This window comes from Balaenoptera borealis, assembly GCF_965194805.1.
Source record: "Balaenoptera borealis genome assembly, chromosome: X".
Taxonomy (NCBI): domain Eukaryota; kingdom Metazoa; phylum Chordata; class Mammalia; order Artiodactyla; family Balaenopteridae; genus Balaenoptera; species Balaenoptera borealis.
This window is the reverse complement of record NC_138881.1, coordinates 8747466-8772757: the sequence shown is the minus strand read 5'-3', so window position 1 is coordinate 8772757 and position 25292 is coordinate 8747466. Positions and strand designations below refer to the sequence as shown.

At 41.6% G+C, this 25292-nt stretch overlaps 1 long non-coding RNA gene across 1 annotated transcript in view; it reads left to right on the top strand.

Annotated features, from left to right (window-relative positions):
• The window catches only part of LOC309620001, a 30498-nt gene extending 11374 nt beyond the window's left edge, over positions 1 to 19124 (top strand). Inside the window, exons 2-3 of the long non-coding RNA XR_014239360.1 lie at positions 5836 to 5927; positions 12852 to 19124. This is a non-coding gene — a long non-coding RNA (uncharacterized lncRNA). The remainder of the gene's footprint in view (positions 1 to 5835; positions 5928 to 12851) is intronic.
• The last annotated feature ends 6168 nt before the right edge of the window (positions 19125 to 25292 follow it).

Genomic DNA, 25292 nt, shown 5'->3' with positions numbered 1-25292 from the left:
CTTGCTGTCCTTGATACCTGGCAGCTAGAGCATGGGCTCCTACCTCCTCAGCTTGGGCAGCATATAATATAGATATACATGTACGTGTATGTGTGTGTGTAGTTACTAAGTAACTACATTGGGACAATTTAACTTAATTCTCCTCCTTTCCACCCTATTCTTTTTTTTAATTAAAAAAATTTTTATTGAAGTATAGTTGATTTACAATGTTGTGTTAGTTTCTGGTGTACAGAAAAGTGATTCATCTGTCTATCTATCTGTGTATTCTTTTTCAGATGTTTTTCCCTTATAATTACAAGATATTGAGTATAGTTCCCTGTGCTGTACAGTAGGTCCTTGTTGGTTATCTATTTTCACCCCAGTTATTCTGAAGCTGAAATGGGGGGAAAAGCTAGTGTTTAATAGTAAAGTGTTGTTGTTATTATGTTATTGTAATTAAGTTATTAGGCCAGTTGTTACCACAAGTGGGCCTTTATGGGTGAGCAGATTTGACATGGTGGACTGAGAATGACAGGAGTACCACGGGTCACAACGGGAGAAATGCACGTTGCTCTGGAGAGGAGCTATGCAGAGCAACGTGTTACCAGCCACGCAGGCAGGAAACATCAGGATAGTCTTGCCTAGAGGAGTGAGAGATTTCATCCTTTCTCCCCTGTGGAAATAATTGGTAATGGACCTGGTTTGCTAATAATTACCAAAGTTAAAGAGAAATGGAGCAATAATAGGGTTATGTTAATGAAATTTCCTGCAGGTATTGGATTTGCCTTTCACTTTTTAAGTATAAACTGTAGCCAAGGGCCATCCAACATAATTTTTCTTTTGAAGGGGAACAACAACATGGTAGGCTATGTCTGAAACTACCAACTTACCGTATAAAGAGAAAATTAAGATAAAGAAGGTAAGAAGAGAGGGAGTAAAAGAAGTGGCTGCTGATTTTGAGAAATGTCTGGGTTTAGGGGCAAGATGAGTTCATTGTTGGAAACACTGCAGTTGTGATGACAATGGTTATCAACAGTGAAATCCAAGAAGCAGTTCAGAGCACAGAACTGAAACTCAGGAAAGTGAGAGCTGGTTACAAATAAAGAAACGTTAAGTCCTCTGGTGTGGTTGGATGGTAAAACCACAAGGATGAATGGTGATAGCCTTCACGGCTTTTGTTCTTCTTTGCTATCATTCCATACTTACCAAAGAGTCTTCGGACTAGTTGGGTTTCCCTACACAGAAGGGAATGCTTGACTAGCTCACCTAAATATATTCCTGCCTCTTCGGCAGTTTTGTTTGTTATTGTAAGCATTGTGAATTAATAAATTGGAGAGAAGAAAAGTAAAAATGGAAGGAAAATCAAGAAGGTAAGTTATGAGTGGCTGTAGGGGAAGGAGGGAGAGGCTCTCTTAAGTGGTTTGGATTCACTCTAAAGTGGGATTGAAGAATTAAAGCCACAGAAGACAAGTTGACAAACCATTCTCTACCACCACCACATCAGACACAGTTTTCCAAGAAATATGCTTTGGGAGATATTAAAATTCATACTTTAACTCTTGAATCCTAGGAACAGATGTTTGTGATATTATTTTATTGCTTGGTCTCCTTATGCATTAAAAACCAAAGATATACAGGCTCTAAATACAGAGTTATTGGTACAAATATTTAAAAGATATAATCAGAATGTAGCAAAGGTTTGGGTTTTTCTTCTCTCTCTCTCTCTCTCTCTCTCTCTCAGTCAGTCTGTCTGTCTCTCTCTCCAGCAATGGCAATATAAGGCTTTATAGCCAAAGAAATATATTGTGAATTATAAAGCATGAAATAAATTGTTAACATAAATGCTAAAATATGTTACTCTGCCCCTCTGCTCTGGGGGCTCTCTACTAATTTGCTCAAGGCTCCTCTTCAGTTGCACTTTCCTTGATGTTACATGTAAGTAGGAAGCCTAATGCATGAGGTTATCTGAGGAGTGCTCGTTTGCCCCAAATCAGGGTTCTCCAAAGAAACAGAACCAACAAGAGATCTAGCTAGCTAGCTACATGTCAAGAAATTTATTTTAAGGAATCGGTTCACACAGCTGTGAGCAGTGCCAAGTATTAAATTTGCAGGGCAGGCCAGCAGGCTGGAAACTCAGCAATAAGTTGACATTGCAGTCTTGAGTGTGAAATCTGTAGGGAAAACATCTCCTGAGCTTCTACCATGTGCTGGATATAGAGCCAGTCTCGGAGGCCATGGGGTGGGTGGGACATGTTCCATGCTGCCTCACCAGTACTCTAGGTAGTGAGACAGACGCATCTTCAGATAATTTCATTTATTCCGTAACTTTATAAACTTACTGTGGGAGGATAAAGAAAATGTATTTAGCCATGGCCTTTACTCTGGAGGAGATGACCTCTTAATTGACTTTTTAAAAAACCATTTTAACTGTTTTTAAGTGTGCAATTTTGTGGCATTAAGTACTTTGACAATGTTGTACAAACATCACCATGAATTGCCCTTTAAAGGCTAACTGGGGGTTATTCCGGTGTATCAGACACTGTTAGATGCAATATAACACCTGTTCTCTCCCTGCCTACATTTTTTTTTTTACACAAATGGTAGCATACTTCACATAGAGTTTTCACCCTTGTTTTCTTCAGTTAAAATATCTTGGAGGTTTTCCATATTGATACATAAAGCATTCCAGTTTGTTTTTATTTAACAATTGTACACTGTCCCATTGTATAGATTAATATAATTTATGTAACTGGTCTCTTAATAGTGAACAAAATTTAATTGTTTCTAATGCTTTCCCATTACGAACAATGCTGCAGTGAATAATATTGTACTTACATTTTTTCTCACATGCGAGCAGATCTGTGGAATAAACACCTAGAATCAAAATGACTGGCTCAAGAGGAAGTTGCTTTTATCTTTGGTAGGCATTTCCAAATTACGCTCAATAGGTGGTTGTACCAGTCCCTCTCAGAATGTATGAGAGAGCCCATTCCCTCACACCTTCATCAATACATTGTACTGCTCTTTTTGTTACTGATTTTGTAGGAACTATTTACATAGTAAGGAAATTAACCCTTTTTCCAAAGTATGAGTGTGTTAGTCTGCTCGGGCCGCCATAACAGAATAACACAGACTGAGTGGCTTAAACAACAGAAATTTATTTTGTTCTCGAGGTTAGAGGTTCAAGATCAAGGTGCCATCAGCGTTGGTTTCTGGCTTCCTGGCTTGTAGACAGCTGCTTTCTTGGCCTCTTCTCTATGCATGTGGAGAGAGGGAGCTCTCTGGTATCTCTTCCTGAGAGGACACCAGTCCTATCAGATTAGGGCCACGCCCTTAAGACTTCATTTAACTTTCGTTACCTCCCTGAAGACCCTCTCCCCAAATATAGTCGTATTTGGGTTAGGACTTCAACATACAAGTTTGGAGGGGGAGCACACAATTCGATCCATAACAATGAGTTGGAAATATTTTCTCAGTCATTTTTCTTTTGTTTTTGTTTGTGGTGAATTTTGCTTTGAGTAATTTTTATGCACCTTAATTTCACAGTCTTTTCTTATATGGTTTCTGGGTGTTGGGGCATCGTTAGAATCACTTTCGTTTAAGTCCTAAATGAATTCTTCTACGATTTTTCAAATTTATAAAAGTTTTACCTTTTTACTTTAAACCCTAGATATATTTGAAATTTATTCTGGTGTAAGGAATAAAGTACAGCTCTACTCTCCCCTCTGTTTTTTTCAGTTACTCAATTGTCTCAGGACTATTTTTTCAATAAACCATCCCCCCATATCCCCCTACACACATACAGAGATTTGAGATGTCATCTCATTATTAAGACACGAAATTCCCATGTATACTCAGATCTATTTTTGGACTTTTTACTCCAAGCCATTATTATGTCCATGAACAACACACCAATACCACGTTAAAGTACTGGGACCATCTGGCAAGTCATTCTTCTCTCATTATTCTTCTTTTTCAGAATTTTTCTTGATACTTTTGCTTGTTTATATTTCTGAATGAAATTTGGAGTTGGCTGGTCAAGTTTTTTATTTTTTTTGAAAATCTGGATGGTAATTTTACTGGGATTATGTTAAACTTATATATATAGGAAAACTAGAACTCTTTAGAAAAATGTGTCGTCCTATACATGAATATGCAATGCCCTCTCCAAATGTTCAAGTCTTCTTTTGTGTCCCTCAGTGCAATTTTAAAGTGTTCTTAAAATCATTTTAAAGTGTTGAGTTTATTCCTTGGTATTTAAACTTTGTTTTTGCAATGTAAGGGAAATCTTTTCCTTTTTTATATCTTCAAACTTATTATTGGTACATTTATGAAAGCTGTTGACTACATTCGACTCATGTTTTGCAATGTTTTGAATTCATGTATTGTCGTTAGTCTTATTTTTTGTTTATTTATCTTGGATTTTCCAGGGATTCTTTCATATAATCTCAACTAATAATAATTTTACCTCCTCATTTCTAACTCTAATGCCTGTAATTTCTTTTCTCTGCTAATTGCAAAATGTTAGGACTTTCCAGCAAAATATTAACTAATAGAAGTGGTTGTGGACATTCCTAATTTTTGTGGGAATGTGTCTAGTGTTATTTATCCATTAAGCATAGTGTTATTTATCCAAAAGCATTAACTTTTTAGATTGGCATATAGTTTTTTTTTTGATCATGTTCAAGAAATATCCATCTATCTCTTTTTATTCCGAGGTTTAACAAAATCAACAAATGCTTTGGTGAATGGGCTTCTGTAGAAGATGATAGAGGGGTTGATTTGTTCATCTGAGTCAATATGAACTGAACCAGCACAGGTAGAAAGAGGAGTCCAGAGGCAGAGGTGACCATGGGAACATAGATTTCTGAGAAGCACCATATAACTTAGGGAAACTTGATCTTCTGAGGACCTGGAGATTCAAGTGAATCAGATCTTGAGCCCCAGGTGGTAGGAAGGCCAGGCCTAGCTGACAAAGGCTTACACTTTGCTTAAGGGTGAATCTATTAAATATTGTATAAAATGTGATGAGTTGATAATAAAACATTCTATGGTCTGAAAGTTATATGTGTGTGTCTGTGTATCTGTACAATTGCTTTTGATTTTCTAGTTTAGACCAATGCTTCTCATACTTTACTGGGTGTACATATCCCTCAGGGATCCTGTTAAAATGCAGATTCTGATTTGCTTAGTCTGGATAGGGCATGAGAATCTGCTTTTGTATTTCTCACAAGCACCCAGGTGATGCCAGTACTTCTGGCCCAAGGAGCACACTTTGGATGGCAAGGCTTTCGAGTGCCCTGTGTGTTGTCCGTAGAAAGAAATACAGAGATTGAGAGGAAGCATTTAGAAACTTTTGTAGCAGTTTAAGAGAGTAATTTTCTTTCTCATGAATCTGAGAATAAAGAAATTTGGCGTACATTTTGTACATTTGCTTTTTATTTCACTCCATTAGTAATTTTTTGGTTTTTGTACGAAAATATCGGTGGGCAATTGATTAGAAATTAACAAAACAAAACAACACAACCAGTCTTTCACTACGGATGGTTCCAGAAGCTTTACTTGAAAGTACCTCCTCTTGAGGGAAAGTTGATTCTCTCTCTTCTCTCACGTGGAAGCAGGAGCATTTGTCTAAAGTTTTCAGTTACCCCAAATTAACTCAGCTTTATAATTAGGGAGTAGAAGAGACGAGGATGACTATTCTACTATTTACAATCATAATATAATTAGCCCCTAGCTTTATCTGAATAATTTCAATAATAATTATCAATGAAAATAATATACTTGCTTTATTTTTTTAAATGCCTTTGTAATTGCTCAGAGTGGCCTCACACTTGATTCCATTGCTTTTTGCAGGGTTGTAGCACTGAGCCCCCTGAGGTGAGGAAGGATTGTGTGGCACTGATGCGGTTTGAGGGTCACCTACAAGGTGATACATTTATCCTCAGGTGAGTCTGCTATGGTGCTGGAAAATGGGCTACTCCTTCGTGGGAAACAGCATGAAATATATATTTTATTGTATCACATGATCTAGAAACAATTGATTGCATATTATACTAGTGGTTAAATACTTAAAAGAAATTTCCACTTGTGGGAACTTCCTTGGATTTTGTGTTGTTGTTGTGTGTTCATATGCTTTGCTCTCTGCGAACACTTGACAATATAGATGAGAATTGTGTGGTGGGAAAAGGGCTAAATTTAAGAATGTTCTAAAGGTTTCCTGAAAATTGTGTGTGTGGGGGGGGCGGGTATTATTTTATTTTAACAGAGAATAGCTCAGTCTGGCCCCCAAAGTACCACAGGAAAACACTGAAAACCATCCCTGTAAACTATTAACTCCAATAGATTACATTTGTTTAAAGTCACATCACTGAAAACAAACTTCAAAAGTGTGCTGAGGACATTCATTAAGGACAAGTGAGCATTTAATTGGTGGGTGGCGTTAATTAGGGAGATAGCAGGTCCTTGTAAGAGAATTCTTTTCTCTAACTCTCCTTTCTTTCTTTCTTGTCTCTCTTCTCCCTCTCTCTCTCCCTTCCTTCTGGCCTTCCCCCTTCCTTCCGTCTTTCTCTCCCACTACTGCCCCTTCCCTTCCTTTTAACAAATTATTGAGCACCTCCTATGTGCGAGATATTATGCTAGACAGGAAAAAAGAGAGAAAAGATAGACTTTGACACTAATAATGAGGCCCCCAGACCACCAGGATTTGGGATACTTGAGCAAAAGAGATTTGATGAAGTTTATCCTCCAAAGGTAAGGGGAGATGGGTGGTCAGAGGAGGGGAACGTTCTGGCCGGAAAGGAGTCAAGATCTGAGTAAAGGAAGCTGAAGGACACACACTTCCGCTTTGGGTTTAGGAGTGGCAGGAATGCTTGGGGTGTAGGAGGTTAGCACCAGGTCAGTATTATCTAAAGGACTATAAGCCTGGCCTCTAATTTAAAAGGGGTGTGGAGGCAGGGTCTAGCAGGTGGTGAACCAAAATAATTTACTGGGATCTGAAAAATAAGCTGAAGTAATAACTCCATCGTGGGTAGGCAGGCAAGAACCTTCCCCTTTCTGAGTTGAAAATAAGCCTCTTCAGTCTGGACTTGCTTTCCTAAATTCCACTTCCTCCCTTTCTCAAAAATGAGGTGAAATACTTAATACCAGCCACCAAAAAGCATTGACTATATATAATGTGAGGCTGTGATCTTATTATGCTATAAAAGTGTCCCTTGGCTCTTTCATATGTATACCTGCTCTCTCCCTCAAAATAGTTTGTGTTTTTGGAATCCCACATAGCCTACATTTTGTTTTGCAGAGAAAACATTCAATGGCTGTGGCTGAATGAGGTCTCATCTCTACCCCCCATGCAATCAAGGCCAACTAGGTCTCTAGGCCCTCTTGATGCTAGCCGCTGAGAGTCTTCTCTGGATTTGGCGGTTTGGTACTGGTTATTTCCACCTTCTCTGAGAATGAAGCCTTAGAATAGAGACCATACTGAGAAAATCTTAAAAGTCTCTTTTGCTTTGAGAATCATGAAAGCAGGTAGTACATCTTACCCGTCTTCTGTCCTTGGTACCTCACACAACGTGTGGCACGTACCTAATGTACAGCCGGCTGGATGGAGGTGCCCACAGCGTGCCACCAGGAGGCTGCAAACTTATTGTTGCAGTGAAGAAACACTTTTTTCCCTTTTGTTTTCCACAGGATATCTTCCTAAACCTGTCTAAATGGATGGGTGGGAGGATGGACAAGGGGATGGGACGATAGGTGAGCGGACGGGTGGGGGATGAATTAAATGTTGCGCATCAGTTCCTACTGACCATGGAGACTCTTCAGTATCATTAAACTATCTGATGACTCAGGGCAACTCTATCACCTATTTCTTTTTTTTTTTAAATTAATTAATTAATTTATTTATTTTTGGCTGTGTTGGGGCTTCGTTTCTGTGCGAGGGCTTTCTCCAGTTGCGGCAAGCGGGGGCCACTCTTCATCGCGGTGCGCGGGCCTTTCACTGTCGCGGCCTCTCTTGTTGCGGAGCACAGGCTCCAGACGCGCAGGCTCAGTAGTTGTGGCGCACGGGCTTAGTTGCTCCGCGGCATGTGGGATCTTCCCGGACCAGGGCTCGAACCCGTGTCCCCTGCATTGGCAGGCAGATTCTCAACCACTGCGCCACCAGGGAAGCCCTGTCACCTATTTCTGAGTTTCACCTGGTTAAAGTTTGAAATCACGAACTTTCATTCATTTGATTCTGCCACTTTGTGTATTAATCTGCTGCAGGTTTTGACAGCCTAACAGTGATAATTTCTAGTTATTTGTGTGGGTTTGATGTTGGCTTTTACAAAGTTTTATATACATGGTTTATAAACCTTCATATTTTTTGGCTTTAAATGGTTTCTTACCTTCTCGGACAATGTTACAAAACATTTTATGGTGGAAAAGTTTACAAAGGGGTAGCATGAGTTTAAAAATTATAGTTAATGACCGTGATTTAATTGAACCAGAAAAATGGAAACCCTGATCTAGATCCTCTAAATTAAAAACAAAAACGCATTTGGGGTAATCACTTTAATATTGGACTCTACAGCTATGATAGGTAGGAATTTTTTCCAAAGGGCATCCTGATTGGTGAGATCTGTCAATTGCATGAATCTACGACCCTGTGACCCAGCAGTTATAAACTCAACATTACTAACACACCCCCACACACACATTTCATAATCTTCAGTGTGAGAATTTTTTTAAAAACATTTTAAACAGGTTTGGAGGGAAGAATCATAACCTAAATCTTTTTGAGTAACTAACAAAAAGACTTAAGAAATTGCCACTGGGGGGCGATGGAAGTTCAGAAACTGCCCTGCTTGTCCCTGAGGCAACGGAGCACTTCAGCTGGTTTATTTATTCAAAGCTGGAATTTGGACTAGCGAACCACCAAGCTCAGGGAAATTCCTGGATAAGGAACACAGTCCTGGGAAAAACCTACCAAAGATGGAATTAGCACCTTGGCGGACCGCCTTTAACACAAAGAGCTTTCCTTCCTTGTGTGTCTTAAAAACTGACTTTAGTTCCCATCAGTTAGAAACAGAGGAAGCCAAGTTAAGCTGCAAAGAAATGAGACAACAAAGGAGGGTGCTTATTTATCATGACCTGCAAACACATGTAAGTGCATAGTTTAAACGGCATTAAGGTATCTCCCAGCCACTTGGATCAGAGTTTTGGCTGGTGTGGGTGGGCCTCAGTCAGGAACTTTCCTGGGGGAGGAGGGAGGTTGTAGAGTTTATCTCAGGAAACTCTGAGTCATAGCTAACACTTCAGGTGGCAAAGAATTTAGTGAGGCAGAGTTTAGATGGGTTTAGAAAGGTATCTTCTGGAAAACAAAGGAGAAAAACATGTGTCTTCACTGAAGGGGTAATTTTGCAGCCACTTGGTGGTGGGCTGTGGGTTTTATTTCTCCTTCCCGGTTACCTCTGGGATGCTTGGGACCACTGGTCGGATTGGGGTCCAAACCTGGCCCTAGACTTTGGCCATCCCACTCCATTTAGCACTATCATTGTTGGGGGTCCACTGATCTTACTTGGTTTTCTCTTCTTTCCCAAGACTGATACCATCAGTGTCAGCAGCACAAGGGTTTTTGTCCCACTTCCACTCCAAGAAGGGCCAAAGGACAAGGAGAAGTAGAACTTGAGAAAGCAAGTCCAGACTGCACTTTTGTGCATAAGAGAAGGCATAAATATATCCAAGGAACTGTGTTGCACCCCATGTCCCATAGGTTCTCCGTTTCTAAAGCCCTCGAACCTGGCAGAGGGAGGGCCTGGGAGTTCCAAGATTGCAGCTCGGATGAGGACCCATGGATCCCGGTGCTCAGTGCCTGGTGCCCTCTGGAAGTTGGTGATGCATGTTTCTGAGGACACTCAGAAATCTATCTGGAAGCATGTTATATCAGTGAGGACATTTGGGGTTTTGAGTGAGAAGCCCAACTTGAATTAGCCAAGCAGAAAAAGGAATTTATTGGTTCACATCCCTAGGAAGTCCAGGGGTGGGGAAGGCTTCAGGAAGGGCTGGATCTGGGGGCTCTGCCTCCCTCTCTCAGCCCGGTGTCCATCTGTGTGACAATCTCTCTCCCAACTTCTTTAATATCCTGGGTAATTAGCTCCTATCAGGTCACATACTTTCTTTCGGATCAATGACTCTGTTGAAGGGTAGAACAAGGTAATATGATTTGTGGGGGCCCGGAGCGTTGTAACTGATAGCCCACCTAGGACCACATGAAATGGGAGAGAGGATGTTCCTCAGAGGAATTGATGCTGGACAGACTAAAGCAGCAGGAATCTACATGCAAATAATTTCTCTGTGCGGACAGGAAGATCGATAAGTCAAATACTAATGAGATCAGTTAGCCAACCGTAAAATTAACCCCAATTGTAGTTTTGCGTCCTTAAATTCTACCATAGGCCTAATGAAAAGGCTCTGGATTCTTGAGTAAGTAAGTTGGGGAATGTCTCTACTAATTCCAAGAGGATCTAGGAACTGTTTTCTATTGACAAATGCCTCTATCAAAAGGAACCTGAGTTGTAATCAGTACAATAAGGAAAGCACCATGAGTTCAATATCGGATGCTGAAAAGAAAAGGGAACATACTGTCTAATAACGAAAAGGACCAACAACTGCATTTGGGACTAACAGTCCTGAAATTATCCCTGGAAACCCCTTAAGGTCTCCATAATTATTTGCAAGGCTCCCTTAATTCAAGTGATCTGCTTTCTATGTAAATCCTAATCATATAAAACACATGCCCCGGTGCAAAACATAAACTGAAACAAAATAAAACTGCAAGAAACTGAGCGCCTAAAATAGCTTGCAGCAAACACTGATAGGGTGTGATTGGAGACAGCGGGGCATTTGGGCCTGAGTGACAAGCGTCTGCAAGGCTGAGAGGGTTGTCGGAAGCCATTGTGCTGAGGGCCGACATCCACCCACAGTTGCAAGGTCTAAGAGGAAAGCCCTAGGCCCTGCGGTGGGGTGGCCTGGAAAGGATACCCTTCTGAATGTTCTATCCCCGTGTTTGAGTTCTTCTCTCGAGCTCCCTCCCTGCGGGCTGTGAATCTGGAAGTCACTTCTGCTCCCAGTGGAGTGGCAAGAATACCAACCTGTGGAGTCATCTTGTGGATGGAACGAACTATCATATACCGGTCTAACCCAGGAGTTGGCGCACTTTTTCTGTAAAGGGCGGGAGAGTTAGTACTTGGGGCTTTGTGAGCCCTAGCCTCTGACTGGAAACTGCTCGGCTCTGCAGCTGTGGGCAATATGTGGCTGAATGGGCGTCGCCACAGTTAGCTACCTCTCGTCTAATCGGTAGTTCTTCCCTGTTCTCGAAGTGTTATCTCCTCCCTGTCATCCTCTTAACTCTTCTGCCCCTTGTAGGAGAACATCCTTCTATGGACTGAATTGGGTTCCACCTCCCCACCCCCCCCCCACCCCCTGACCCCCCGACCCCTGCCAAATTCATATGTTGAAGCCCTAGCCTCAGGTGTGACTGCATTTGGAGAAGGTTTTTTTTTTTTTTTTTTTTTTAAGGAGGTAATTAAAGTTAAGTGAGGTCATATGAGAGGGGTGCTAATTCGATAGGACTGGTGTCCTTATAAGAAGAGGAAGAAACACCAGAACTTTCCCAGTCCACCATGTGAGAACACAGCAAGGCGGTCATCTGCACGCCAGGAAGAGAGCTTTTATCAGAAACCGACCCCGATGCCCCTTGGTTTGGGACTTGCAGCTTCCACAACTGTAAGAAAATCAATTTCTGTTGTTTAAGCCCCCTAGTCTGTGATGTTTTGTAAGGGCGGCCCCAGTAGATTAAAACAATGATGCACAAATTAACTGTATGAATCTTGTTGTCACTTTAAATTTCTTTCTTCTCTCCCTCTCTCCTTCCTTCTTCCCTCCCTCCCTCCCTTGCTTCCTTCCTTTTTAAAATTTTTTACATCACTCAAATGGAGGTGAAAACATCTGCCCTGCTTATCCAACAAAATTTTTCTGAAGCTTAAATTAAATCAAAAACACGAGGTACAATATAGTACAAGCAAATATTAAAGTATTTCTGTTTAAGCTCAATCACCTATATTTGCAGATGTAACCTAGCAACTCTGGACTCAAATGTTGAGGGCTTTCCCACCAAGCGAGGTTACTTGGTCAGTGGAGTGGTGTTTGTGTTTATTTGCTTGCGTGCTTTTATTTTTTGAGAGGTAGGGGAGCTACAGGGAGGCTAGGGGAAGAAAACATAAGAAAAGGATTCTGGTTCTAGCCCATGGTGGAGAGGTAAGGGAGGTTGGGCTCAGAACTGAGAACAATTGAATAAAGAAAATAATTACAGACTCTGAACAACGTCAGGGAGAAAACCAGCAGGGTCATGTGACAGAAGTTACAGGCCTGGGACTGGCTGTAGACGAAATAAACAGTCTTTATGGCCTCTTCGTCTTCCCTCTCATCTTTTCTTCCCCCAACCCTCATCTGCAAGGCTTTCAGGTTCCTAGTTTCTCATGAAAATGTTGAATCAGAATGCTGCTCTTTTCTTCGGTATCGTCCATAATCTACAGTTCACAATAATAGTAATGACTGTTGTTAACTGTGTACTTCTGACCTGGGCACTACTATGCTAGGCGTTTTTTGTAATAAACTTTTAAAATCAGAGTAGTTTCAGATCTACAGAAAAGTTGCCGAGCCATACAGAGAATTCCCATACACTGCACACTCCGTTTGCCCTATGACTAACGTCTTATATGAGCATGGTGCATTTGCACAAGCAATAAACCAATTTTGATACATTAATATTAAGTAACTTTCATTCTTGATTTGAATTTTGTTAGCTTTTACCTAGTGTCCTTTTTCTATTCCAGGATCCCTTCCAGGAGGCCACATTACAGCGGATCATCCTGTCTCCTTGGGCTTCTCTTGGCTGTGACAGTTTCTCAGGCTTTCCTTGTTTTTCAAGACCTTGACAGTTTGGAGGAGGACTGGTCAGGTATGTTGTAGAATATCCCTCAACTGGGATCAGTCTGATGTAATGCATTAGTTGTTTACTCTGATGGCTAAGCTTCAGTGTTGGTATAAATTATTCATTTCATCGTTACAGATGAAAATATTGAGGCACAGAGAGGTCAAGGAACTTCCCCAAAGTCACACAGCTAGCAAATGACAGAAGCAGTGATCAAACTCAAGGTTGACATGACCTCATGCCACACACTTACTTGGCCTCCCCAGCTCCTATCTGCTGGATTCTTGACATTGAAATAGCTCCCTTCAAGGCTACCAGGGTGATCCTTTTTGTAGCTGTTCTTGCATACAGTTTTAAACAATTTCCTGGTATGTTTAATTAGGTTCGAACATTTCTCCAGTCAGTTATTTGCTGAACTATTTGTGTCGCTTCAGTGGCTGCTTTCTTAGGGCGCTTGGTTAATCCAGAAGGAACGTCACTAGAAAGTATTCAAGAACCTGTGTTTTCTAGGCGTGGTTCTCAAACTGTGCTCACCTGGCGTCCAGGATGGTCACCTGGACTGCTCGTTAAACACGCACTTCGCCGGGGTAGGATGACCACCTGGCCTGGTTTGCCCAGAACTGACCCGTTCCCAGGATGTGGTGCTAAAACCCAAACCGGGACAGTCCAGGCAATCCAGGATGGTTTGTCACCCTACCACAGCGTTCCTGGGACTTGCTCGGGCCCAGCAATCTGCTTTTAAACAAACTGTGCAAGGGGTTATTCTGTTAAACATACGGAAGTTGGAGATCCACTGCGTCGGATATGGGAATGAATTGCTGACATTGCTGGGGACGGGTTTCTGGAGATACTGAGAAAACCTCGATTTCCATCTGTTTTGGTATGTTTGATTCTGCCTGGAGTTGAAGTAGAATAATATCACCCAGCCTCCAGCCCTGATAACATCAGTGGGCTGCTTTTGCCCTCTAGGTAAGAAATACGCACTACTTCTCCAGTTCCACCTTTGAGCTGAGGAATGATGGGAGGTCTTAAAAGATGTAAGGTCTTTAGGAGGTCGTTATGTATCAGTTGTGATTAATGAATCTGTATTAACCTGCGACGGTGGTTCTCAACCTTGGCGGCTCAGTAGAATGCCCAAGGAGAGGTGAAAAATCCTAATGCCCAGGTTCACCCCAGACCAACTTCGCCAGAATCCCTGGGATGGGAACCCAGGCACCAGTAATTTTATAATTGGAGAACCGTGGCTCTAAAGCAGTACTGTCCAGTAAAAATAATACATGAGGTGTTATTTTCTAGCAGTCATATTTTTAAAAAGTAAGAGAGAAGCACATGAATTTTAAGAATGTATTAAATTTAACTCAGCATATCTGAAATTTTAACCTGTAATCATTCTAAAAAATTATCAATGACATATGTTGCATGCATTTTTTCACGACAGGTCTTTGAAATCTGGTGTGTATTTTACACTTTAGAGCACTTTCTCGATTCAGATAGTAAATTTTCATCAGAAATACTTGATCTGTCTTTAGATTCATATATCTGAGTTGTTCCCAACATATTTAGAAGTATTCCAGTAATGGAATCAAGTATTAGCTTTTAAATTCACATTTTAATAATTAAACTAAAAGCAGTTTCTCAGTCTCACTAATCACACGTTGGGTGAATAGACAAGTGGCTAATAGCTTTTGTAGCGGGTAGCGCGGATCTAGGCCAGTGCTTCTCAAACTTGAATTTGTACATACAAATCACCAGGCGATGTGGTTAAAATCTAGGTTGTGATTCAGGAGATGTGGGGTGGGGCCTGAGACTCTGCATCTCTAACAAGCTCCCAGGTGATGCTGGTGCTTTGCTTTGCTGGTGCTTTGCTGGTGCTGGTGACCACACTTTGAGTAGCCGGGGACTACAGTAATCTTGAATGAGGGCTGCCTCAACTGATTTCTCCACTTGCTTAGTGGTATTCTCTCATTTCAAAGGCTAAGAAATGTGTGTTGGTATGAATATATACGAAACAGACAGGTAGGCATACATACACACGTTATGTATCTGAAGTATACATAGGTGTGTGTGTGTGTGTGTGTGTGTGTGTATATGTATATATATATATATATATATATATATATATATATATATATATAAAATGTCTGATCGTGTCTAGACACAGAAATAAGCTCCGCAAAGAGAAGGAACACTTGAGTACTACATGTGTTATTTGTCTTCTTCACTTTCTTTCACATTCAACTTGATCTTCTTTGGTTCACTGGAACTGAACAACAGCTGAACGTTTAATCTTGATTTAAGTCCCTATATTCCTTTGTTTGCTTTTTTAAATGAGTGCAGTAGGTTTCTGCATTGTGTTTCAGTGTTTGAAGTTATTTAAAAAGTATTTGATGACCCAGGCTCTCTGTGGTTTTGTGTACAGTGCAGAGTAAATCCCAGTTCCATTTGCTTCCCTTGTGCTTGTACGTGGAAATTGTGTGCCTCAGTCCTTGTATTTATTTCTACAGATGATTTTTATTCTTTTCTAGACATCAGTATGGAAAGGTTATGTATTACTTTTGAAGTGTTGTTTCAACATGTATTTAATTATTCAATTCAGTTGGTTCCTCTGAGCCAAAGCTTATTTGAGCCAAAGCTGATTTAACTCCTATGCCAGGTTCCAAAAAACAGATAACAACAACAAAAAATCCAAAAAACAAAAACTAAAATTGAGTTCTCTTTTTGAGGATTTATAATCTGAGAAAGTTATCTGAGTATAAATAGCAACGAAAATCATAGTGAAATTGGAGGAATTGGTCATGCTTCTCCCTTTATTGTCCTTTAGTTTCTTTCTGAACTCAGACAAAGGAAGATAGGAAGAACGTAGCTATTAAAAACTTCGGGGGGGAAATCCACAGGATAACCCATTAAAATTGAAGGAAATAAAATGAGGAATAATAATTGGGTCTCTCAAAGCGGGAAGTTTTTACTTCAATCCTAATTTTAATTGTATTATCTACTATTGGTCATGTGAAGTGGGGAAGTTCTTTTTCTTTATGGGATAGATTCTTTATTCTGTATACCCTTACACATCCCAACAGTTATAGACCCCGATAATTATAAGGTATGGCATCACCCATGAAAATGGCTATTAATTCAAAAGCTTAATTCACTGGGCTAGATTCAAGAGGAGTCAAAAGTCCCAAGGGAAATCAAGGTGGAGCTGAATACTAAATGAATGTTCTCTTTATTTTTGTTTTAACTGTATGGGTATCTCTGGGTCAAGTTAGGAGTATGCTACATTTTTTATTTCCTGTGCATCAAACTGCATTTAATTATAGCTAATAATAATAGTTAATATTCATTAACTGCCCAAAATGTCAGGACCTTAATTACTTTATTTGCATTATTTTATTCTCATAATAACTTCATGATGTAGGTACCGTCAAGGTATTTTTAAAGAGCTAAAAACAGGAGTCTCACACAAATAGAGAATGAATGCATGCCAAGAATTTACTCAACTCATTAATAACGGGAACCCTAAGAGGGTTAAGATGATGCCAAGAGCATTTTGAAGAATTTGGTATTTATAGACATTTTGAGGGGAAAAACAGTGTGTTGGAATAATATTGCTAGGATAGATTCAAAACTGGTTAACATGCTACAGGGCAATAAAACTACAACCTTTGAGGTTATCTTTACCGCTGGACAAAAATCTATGAATTAACATATGACTTCAGAGCATATGAATTCTAATCAAATAAAAGAAAGTCAAACACAAGTACATTCCCTGGGTAATTAACTCTTCAGTAGGCAGGTTAGTACCCCAGTAAGATTTTTTTTTTTAACATCTTTATTGGAATATAATTACTTTACAATGGTGTGTTAGTTTCTGCTTTGTAACAAAGTGAATCAGCTATACATATACATATATCCCTATATCTCCTCCCTCTTGCGTCTCCCTCCCACCCTCCCTATCCCACCCCTCTAGGTGGTCACAAAGCACCGAGCTGATCTCCCTATGCTACGTGGCTGCTTCCCACTAGCTATCTATTTTACATTTGGTAGTGAATATATGTCCATGCCACTCTCTCACTTCGTCCCAGCTTACCCTTCCCCCTCCCCGTGTCCTCAAGTCCACTGAGAGAGGGTTTGGAAACTGGTATTCTAACTGGATATTTTGGGGGCTTTTATTGGCAAAGACTATTCAGATGATAATAATATTTTGACCATTTTTTTCCTCTTTTTAAAAAGAAACCTCATTATCCTTTGCCCATTAAAACACCTGTCATTAAGGAGAATGCTTCTCAATTGGCTTCTTACGGATGGGGGTAGGGCTTGCACTGAAACATCATGCATATAATCCTTGCCCTTGACCACCAGCACACACCTGAGAACTGGCTGGCTAGGGGAGTTAGACTTTGAAGTCCTGAAATTGGCTTTTCCTTGGAACAAAGCAAAATATGTTCATGCAGAATCTAAATTCATGAACCCTAGTCTATAATCAACTCAGCGACCCAGCTTAGATCACAGAGAGCTAATACATGCCTTTTAGGTGCAATTTGAATGAAGATATCATCTCTAAAATCTAGATTTTAGTGAGAGAGGAAGAGAGGAAGAGAGAAGGAGATGATATTAATTAAAGGTAAAGTTAAATTTTGTATCCATTGAGAAGACCAGCAACCAGATTTAAAGGTTAAATCATGGGGGTAGCAGGTGGGAGGAGCGTTCGGATATGGGAACGTGGCAGCATGGATGGGCTCCACTCCTTTCCTTGCTACGCCCAACTCTGATGTACTTGCCTCCCTTGAGCCAAGCAGTTGCCAAGAAGTGGGTCACTAGAGTGGGTGAGACCTTGGGGTCTGTTGGGGCACTGGGAGCTGGAGAGACCTAGGCTGGACTACTGCACACGGGTCACCTGACGATGACTGGTGGGTGGCAGATCCCAGCTTGGTGTTCAGAATGCATGATGATCCCACTCGAGTGTTCTGGGTTTATGTGATCCCCATGAGTAATAAAAGAAGACAGGTATAAGAACTAGCAATGGTCATGTGACCAGTTGTAGAAATGAGGATTGTATTAAGGCATTTTTCTTCCAGTTTTGATATGGATATCTGTATATATCAATAAAATGTGTCCTTCCCTTTGTTATGTAATATAAGGATTGAGTTAAACCTGTATTTCAATTTTTAAATTGCACAGTAGGAAAGAGCTATTGTGACTGAACTGGAAGACAACCATCAACCATTTATGGATAAAATAACAAACAGGACTTGGTGGCTCCACTTGGGGGGAAAGCTTGAGTGAGTTTGCGGTGGATAGGGAATCGTTGCATCAAGTAGAACAGTAGCATTATGTTGTTTATTTGGAAGTTACAAATGAGTAAAGGGAGACTGTATGGATGCTACATTGACCAAGGGATGGAATGTGGTGGCTTAGCCACGGTCAAGTACAATAGGTATCACTACCTCCCCTTCTAAGATCTCTTCTACATCTCTGAGAAGCCAGGTGGGCATGACATCCCTTCCAGGCTCCTTCCCTATATGGTCCTGAGTTAGAGTTGGCCAAAGAGAGTAACATAAGCTTTTTTTCAGGTGAAAGGAATAGAAGCGATTATGTTCAGGGGTGGTTGCCGCTGGATGTTGGGCAGGCAGGAGACTCACAGTGGCTTTTCAGGGAGTGATGGAGAACCAAGATGCTTTGGTGTTGCAGACTGACACAGTTGCTGAGAGGTTGCTCGTAGAGTCTTGCAAACTGGAAAAATTTCTGTAGTGCTTTTGATAACCACCCACACTGTGGTGATGGGCTGATGCATTCAGTGCCTGCTTCCCTGCTCTTTGGTAGTGACCTTCTTTTTTTCTTGTTTTTTTTTTTTTGTTTTTTTCATTTTGGAATCATCTTGCTTGATCCCACTCTCCCAGATATTCCAACCCTGATATAAGCCCTAATTCGTGTATTGACTTCTTTATTCCTGGGATGTTTAGCATGAGTTTATTTTCTTGATTGAATCTAAGCTTATGCAGATAGTTTGATGAGAAGTGCGTCTCAATGATTGATTTAAGGAACATGCTATTGGAACATCGTGAAGATGCACACAAGAATCGTAGGTAGTGCTGAGCATGTTTTAAAAATACAGGGAATGAAAAAAAATAAAAATAATAAAAATAAATAAAAATACAGGGAATGAAAAAAATAAAAATAAATATACCGGGAATGAAAAAAAAATAAAAATAAAAATAGAGGGAATGAGAAAACACTATAATTTTCAGTTGGATCTAAAGATTGGCATCTTCAGTCTGTTTTGGAGAGACACCTATGTTTTACCCCAGGGGTAAGCAAACTATGGCCTATGAGCTAAATCCAGCCTGTCACCTGCCTTTATAAAGTTTTATTGGAACACAGCTCTGCCTTTTTTTTCCTTTTCTTTTACTTTTTGACTATGACTGCTTTCCCCATAATGGCAGAGTTGAATATCTGCAGCAGAGATCCTGTGGCACACAAAGCCAAGAACGTTTGCTATTTGGCCCTTTACACAAAGTTTGCTGACCCCACTATTCTCGTAGTTCCTACTGCCTTCAGAAATGGAAGCTTTTTTTCTCTGTCATCATCAACTTAGCTCACGTGGTGGGATTGGACTAAATAAAAATATTAATTTTTTTGGCAAAGAGATTGAGGATGTCTTCAGAACCTTATACCTGGCTCCAAGTACCCACTTACCAACACTTCAAACTTGGCATTGCAACATGTCATTTTTATTGAGCTGAGTCCCTCCTTAATCATTTTGGCTTCCTTTGCAGTGTGTCCCTCCGTGCATTGCTTAAGGTAGACAAATTGGCTCTTGCTGCCTTACATGGTTCCCAGAAGTCTCGTCAGCACGAGGACTTCTCTGAAGGATACCTTTGCTCTCCAACTGGAATTGTGTCACAGATGCGAGGAGGATTGCTCCCTTCTGTCATAATCTTCAAATAATAAAAAGGGTTTAGATGTAAAAGTGGAGTGTTTCACATCTTAAGACTCAACATGTGAGGAGCAACTGAAGAGAGATTTGATACATTACTGGAAATAGAGAGGAATAGTGATTAAAATGCTTTAAAAGCAAAACCCTCAGTGAGTCTGTTGGAATTATTCATTTTTTTACCAGCTGGCCATGCTAATTTCTTCTCTTTATTAAGTGACAAAATGGAGCTTGCCCTCTTCTCTAAAAAGTGTTGCTATTAAAAAGAAACTCTGGAGAGGGTTTGACACGCTACAGCCCTGTTACGACATGCAAAGAAGATTCTTCAGCTTTTGGTTGTGATACTGCCTCTGCTATAATCCAGTGAGCCTGCAAATCTGTAAGATAATTAATCTGTTGATAAATATAATCCATGTGCATGTGTCATTCACTAAGTCCAGCCCATGCTCAATTAGCTCATTTAAAAAAGTGTGTGCGCAGGGAGATCAGCTCGGTGCTTTGTGACCACCTATAAGGGTGGGAGGGAGGGGATATGGGGATATATGTATATGTATAGCTGATGCACTTTGTTATACAGCAGAAACTAACACAACATTTGTAAAGCAATTATACTCCAGTAAAGATGTTAAAGTCATGACGGTTGGCTGTTTAAAAAAAAAGAAGTGTATATATGTATGTACTTAGTTCCTACTGTGTGCCAGGCCTTGCTTTAGTTCCTGGGCTTATGAGGACAGGAGGCAAATAATGAGAGAGAGGAAAGTTCTGGAAACTTCTCTTGGGCTCATCCGATTGTGGAGAAATAGCTCAGTTTTACAAACCCTGTATTCATGGCTGTGAGACTAACAGCTCTAGTGTGGCTCAGCCAGGCGGCCTCCTCCGCACTTACTCCTGGCTTCTGTCCTCTTGCTACGTCAGCTCTGCGCACAGAGTAACTGCAAAAGCACATAGAAGGATCACTTTGAATGGATTTTTTTGTGAAGAATCAACTCTCAAGTTTGTATTGGACCAAAGTTAAGATGGAGCAGCAGGAAGCCTCTTGCACTTGGCCTTCCAACTCCAGAGTCTGATATTTATTCTTCTTGACAGGAAGATAGACTGCCAACTTTGTTTTTAATTATTTGAATAAAATTACATACATCAGTCTCCTTTTCTCATGCCTCCCTCTGAAATCCCATCTTCTGCGTAGCTGATGCTGATGAAATTGCCGGGTTTGGCATTAGTGCTTCTGTCAGCCAAGTGAGATGAACTGAGTTAATATCCACACCCTGACGTGAAGCCAGGAACATTTACCTTGGCTTCTCCCTCGCTCCCCTCACTCTCTGCCTCTCTACCTGCCACCCTGCGGACGTACCGCACGTCGATCGCATCTAACCTGAATAAACATTTTCCAGTATGTTCTACTTCCCTACCTTCCCCCATCCCCCTTTCGTTCTTTTCTCTTTTTTTTTTTTAAACAAGAGAGTTGAGTCTTCTTTTGTATTTTAGTGTAAACACGGAACAAATGTGTAACTCATCATAATGGACATCTGTTACATGAATAGTGGCGAGCTCATATCTCCCAGATTAATCACTGTTTCTATTCATATGGAATTAGCAACCTGTGACTTCGAGTAACTCCCTGATGAAACAGAACACACATTCTTTTCACAGATGTATAGAAAGAGGAATAAATCTACAATTTGGCAAGAGCTCCAGGTGCAGGACACAGTGCATACTTATAGTAAGAAAATATAATAACTGTCTTAGACTAATACATGGTTAAGTCTGACAAAGAGGAATTTATATAGTCAAAACTTCTTGAAAGCAGCCTCACCTGCATGAGTGTTTTCTAAACTCTGGCCCTGGGGGCCTGTCGTTTCCTGACAAAGTTTTCTCCTGTTATTTGTCCTCCTCAGAGACTTGAAATTCCTCATCACTTAGAAGCAAGATAGAAATTTGGAGGCTCTGAAGCATAACGGAATTATCGTCTGTAGGAGCCAGGGTCTTACTGGCTACCCTTCTTGTCAAGGGATGTTTTCAGAAAGAGTGTGTTTCTGTGTGCTAGGACTGTATATCCAAGACATCTATCATACACGGACCATTGAGTAATTGAGTCTGCATATGCTAATGACTCACAGTTGTATCCCACTGCACATCGAGACAGAATATTGCACGGAAACCCGAAGAAGGAGTGTACAGCGTGAAGTATTTGCTGAGTTCATTTATGCTATGAAATCATGCCAGCTTTCATGATGAGGTCGTTCGTTCATTCAGGAATCGTTATATTGAGTACCTGCTCTTCTGATTCTGGCGCTGTTCTCATTTGGGGGATAAAGACATGAACTTTTTTTCTTAAAAAAACGAATAGTGTAATGAAGGAGACAGCTATGTCTACACATGAGGCCGATACCACGAGAGGTCCTTGGATAGGCATGGCCAGTACCATGGAATGGCCAGTCTCTCTTCACTGGGCTGTAGGCAGTGAGAAGAAATTCAGTAGAAGATTAGAGGGAGAAGGTGGTGTCTTAGAGTCTTGGAAGAGGGTTCTTTATCTGGGGCCTTGGGGACAGTGTTGGACACAGGGTAGTGACAGAGTGGGAGTGTTCCTGTCTCCCTAAGGTTGCATTCTGCTCCTATCTGCTGCCAGAAGCAAACTTCGAGAGTGGAAGATAGAAGTAGGAAAATTATATAGCAGGGTCAAGGTTTGAGAGCAAGAGATAAGGGACAGCTTAGATCACTTAACAGTTGTCATAATTGGATGGTGGGGGAAACATCAAGTAATTCACCTCTGGTTTCCTGCAGTTGACTATGCTGAGGACAAACAAGATGATAAGAAAACTGTAGATCAAAAGTTGTCAGACATTGGTAGTTTCATTAGGTTCAATCTAAGAGGTATAACATGCATGTACATGGTACAAAAATCCCCAAAAACAAGAGAATGAAAAGTATGTCTCAGTTCTGTCCTCCTTCTTTGCCCATCCATTTCCCTCCTCAGGGAAGACCACCACTGGAATTCTTTGAAAAGATAATCTTACCATATTCAAGCATTTCCATAATGTCCCATATTGTTAAAATGGGACTCTTCCAGGGTCATTTTTGGCTGAGGAATGAAGACAAGGGACACCATGTTCCAAGAGACCACCAGGACAGTCATTTTAGGTAGGCCATGGAAAACCTAAACAGAGGACTCACTGACATGGAAGATGAGAGTCAGGAGGATAGAGAAGAAAGGTGTGTTTGTGAGGGGGTTTCCTTGGAGGAAGTAGCACTGAGAGTCCCACCATTTCCCCCACCATCCAAGAATGAGGGCAGGGGACTTCTACCCCTAACCCCTGTCACAGTGAGGAGAGCACCTATGGGACTGGCGCTGAGACATGTGCGGTCTGTCCTTTGCACCCGAGGACCCCAGAGGGCTGGGGCTGGTGCCTGACTCATCTGAGGAAGCCCAGATGGCTTATGCAGACGGAGGGGGCTCAGTCTGGAAGGAAACCGCCCTCCCTGTAGGTTGCATGGACTCTGGAGACTATCTGTGGAGTTTGTGATGGGAGTATTGGCCGAGGGTTGTTTGAGCAAGGATCTTGCAGCTGAGTGTTGTGAGTTGGTTTCTTCAGGGAGCACACCATGAGAGGGGGTTCAGTGTGCGTATGTCCAATAGGGATGCCCTTGGGGTCGACACCTGGGAAAGGGAGAGGAAGGAAGCAGGATTGGGTAGAGGGTAAAGTTGAGCTGCCATGCAGGCCTTGTTAGCCTTGGCCATTCCTGTGGGGAACTCTGGTATAAAATTACCCATTACAGTGGTCCTGCTTTAGGCCAAAGTCAGGGATTTTATACCTTTGCTTTGACCAGTGGTCATCGGGTGTACGCCACCCTGGGAAGGACCTGACCTTGACTTTGGCAGCCCTCTGCTGCTAAGTTGCCAGCTGAAGGTTTTTGGCCCGTGGCATTCTCAGCAGCTGGGGCAACAAGCTTTTCCTTGAATGGGAATCCGGATAGCACATCTCAGCGTCCATCATACCGAGCAGGGGTACCTCAGCATTACAAGGCAAGTGTTTGTGCTGCTGGGGGCAGAAGCTCAGAGGGGACTGGGAACAGTGAGTCAGAGGAAAGGCCGTATCGTGTCCCAGGGATTGCAGTCAGAGGGATCTCTCGAGAATGTAGGTTCGTGCCTCAAAAAAGCAGCCATCTTAGCATAAATCCGTCTCAATGGTATGAGTTAAGTTACAACTTTCCTGACCACTTGGATGAGTCATGGTATGAGCAGGAAACCGATGGCACATTCATGTTGAGTCATTTGCAGAGATTTTATTAAAGGGTCTAGTTACAAAGGTGTGGAAGCCTCAAGAGGGTCCAGTACCCTGGGGCTAGTAAGAGTTGATGCTGTTTGCATCCTCAGCCAGAAGAGTGGAGGGGAGAGAACAGTTTCCAGGACCCAGAGGCAAGGAGAGCTCAGTCAAGGAGGCCAGCTGCCTAGGCTGTGACCTTCGGCCAACAAACAGAGCCTGGTTGAGATGACCCTGCAGCTAGGGCGCTGGGGGAATTCTTACTTCAAACTCAATCTTCTTGCTTTCTCTGATATTATGCTAGGACTCCCCGCTGGGGTGCTGATTCTTGTAGTCTATAGAGGTCAGCCCCCAGGGGTCCAGAGCCAGGCTGCAAGAGTGGAGTGTGCAAATCTTCTCTTCTCCCTGGGTGGGGTCCAAAGATTCAGCTGTCAGTAGGCAGATGAGATCAGAGAAAGAGAGGGGGAAGGGGAGAACTGGAGAGGTTGAAGAGAGGGATTGAGGGAGGGAGGGAGGGACATTTCCTGCCCTTCCCAAGCATCAGGCAGCTGGACTGCAGCCGGTGATGGCTGGGGAAAGAGGTGGCGAGGTTGTTTTCAAGTGAGAGCTGCGACCACCTTGCTTGTCTCTACGCTATACCACCCCGAGGTCACAATCTATCAGTACACCTTCTTAGTTGAGATGTAGAATGAAGTGAAACTCTTGGGTCTAGTTGAATCATACAGTGGGTGAGAGGAGGTGAGGTAGTAATATGCTCCTTGGTGTTTGCTCTGGGAAGGAAATGGGTACCCTATTTGGATTCTTCCCTTCCCATCTCCCCCTCCCCCATATCAAGGGTGCTCTTTTCATCCTAGGTCACATGCTTGGGGACGGCTTTTCTTTCACTGAGACTTCTGAATCTAGATGAAAGAAAGTCCCAGAATTTTAACCTGGGCCTTAATTGAAGAAATTAGTCCTGCGATATTTGAGCCTTGGGAGAAAAAGACACGCTAATGTTGAAGTTTCTGTGGTTTATTTTGTTGCTAGAGATGGATGCTTGATTCTACTGTGAGGATGATTGCTCTTCAGTTGTGGGAAGAAAAATGCCCACAGTAAACTTTTTGGTTATGTCAAAGGGAAGCTGTAACTCTAAGCCATGTGCCTAATAATTCTT